Below are 2491 nucleotides of genomic sequence, written 5' to 3'. Positions count from 1 at the left end.
TGGGTTTTACGTGGCGGGTCCCAAACCCAGCGCACAACCCATTGCTGGGACGCAACCAAATACACGTTTATATAGCGAGCCGCTTGCTCCAAACAGACACCCGCTTGCAGCCGCACCTACTGGTGAGCAGACGCTGCAGACTTCAGAGAGCACTTAAACCGAATAAGTCGGAGTGGCCCCACCGAAGCTCCCTCTCTTTCTAACGAGGACGCAAGAGTCGGGACTGAGTATAGCCATGCAACTGTAACTGCATACCCAGCGCAACGACTATACCCCATTGCACTCCGAACCCTGCTTAATACACAATAAACTCGAAATCGACAGACTAGTGGAGTTATTTGACCCAGCTCTTGTACATTGTTCCGAAACTAGCATAACAGATCAAATTAGTGATGCTGAAATAGGTACAATATCGTTTACAGCAATTGGATGTGATTCACACAGTAGGCAGACCGGAGGTGTAGTTATGTACATTAATGACTCGCTGGAATTTAGGGTAAAATTCAATAAATCCATGAATAAAAATATTTGGTGTATTATTGTGCTATTAAAAAATCTTGAGGTTAAATGGCAAATTGGAGTTATATACCACTCCCAAAGTACTAGTGATAGTGAGTTTATCAACTATCTTGAGTCAATAGTAATGGAGATATGTGAACAACGTCTAACAATGTAATTGTTGGCGATTTTAATATTAATTCCGATAGGACAAGCCCCAATTCCTAATAATATGTTTGTATAGTAGCTCCTCCAGTAAAACATTTCAGCGAGAGCGTAAAGGCAAAATAGAGAGAGAATTGAGAAGAGAAAACTAGCAGAAAAAGTTATTGAACGCAAAACTAGTAAAAAACTTGCAAGTGAATAGTTGTTGCACCCTTTTGATATTCTGCTGTAAACATTTTACTATTTATAAATCAGTTTTAAACTCTTTGCTTTACACACAAGCACTTACACAGTCTAGTACATCATTAATATTTTGATTTCCACTCATTTTACTTTTGTTTGTGCTAAACCAATTCAACAAATGGCGGCTTTTGACATTTATTCTTCTTCTTCTTCTGCTAGCTAATTTCTGCTAGTAAAAATTTCACTAGCAAGAATTTGCAGCTCTCCCGTGTTGTTACGCTCTCGATTCAGTGCTCTCTTGCAAATTTTTTGGGTTATCATACACTTTTCCAGTAAAAATTTGCAGGTTCCAGTACAAATTAGTACTGGCTATTGGTTACTATACAAACCTAATGAAGGAGAACAATTGCACATAGATAAATTTTTTGCGCAAAATTTAAAATTTATGGAAATTCGGGATTATAAAACGTAAAGAGGATAAAATAGATATGGACGAAAAAATTCTTGAGATTTTACAAACATTTCCAAATGTAAAAAATATAATTTTAGATAATGTTAGTTAATTTAGTTTTTGTACCGCACAATTCAAATCATTGATGAATAGATTAAATATACAAATCTTCTTTTGCACACCAAGACATAGTACTACAAATGGGCAAATAGAGCGACTTTATTCCACAAAAATTGAAATTGCTAGATGTTTAAAACAAGAATATAATCTGATAAGTGACACCGAATCAATAACTAGAGCAGTACAACAATACAATAGATCAATACATTCAGTATTAGGGAAGCAGTCGTATAATATTTTATTTAATAAGGAAAAACATTTCGATGTAAGAGCTAAATTACAAGATGCACAGGAAAGACTTATAAGATTTCATAATAAGAAAAGGGTAAATAAAAATGATCATCCAGGTGAAATAATAAACGACAAAAATTTTGGAGAGAGAAATAAACTGAAGCCTAGATATAGGAAACAAATAGTTTGTGAGGATTTAGGAGATAAGGTTAAAATAAAAAATAGAAATAGAATAATACATAAAGATAATATTAAGGTTTAACTTTTAAGAAAAATGATGTTTTTAATCATATATTTGGTATGGACATGGGGAATAAACGCTGATTTGATCGATTATACTAGGGAAAACTACGTACTAATTGAAAAAGGAAACGCAGCAATTTTTGACGAATATGAATCGATTTTACATTTAATGAATTTATCTGTTTTCCGAGATATAATAGGAAGCTATAAGAAACCATACGACATAATATTAGAAGAGGAAGATACAGTCGATTTTGAAATTGAACTATTGGAAACCCTTTTGGGACAACTGACAAAAAATTCAAATATGCACAGAAGAGGAATTAATGAAATAGGAACATTATGGAAATGGATTGATGACTTTTCAAAGATTACAAACAAAGTGAATGATTTGGTTGAAAATAATAATCGACAATTTACTACAAATTCCCAAATATTCAAAACAATAACGGACTTAACGCATATAGTAAATGACTTGCAGANCAACTGACAAAAAATTCAAATATGCACAGAAGAGGAATTAATGAAATAGGAACATTATGGAAATGGATTGATGACTTTTCAAAGATTACAAACAAAGTGAATGATTTGGTTGAAAAT

Source organism: Rhagoletis zephyria, unplaced genomic scaffold (assembly GCF_001687245.7).
Source record: "Rhagoletis zephyria isolate East Lansing unplaced genomic scaffold, Rhagoletis_zephyria_1.1 Rzeph_scaffold_03302, whole genome shotgun sequence".
Lineage (NCBI taxonomy): Eukaryota > Metazoa > Arthropoda > Insecta > Diptera > Tephritidae > Rhagoletis > Rhagoletis zephyria.
The sequence above is the reverse complement of the archived record's forward strand: the minus strand, read 5'-3'. Positions refer to the sequence as shown.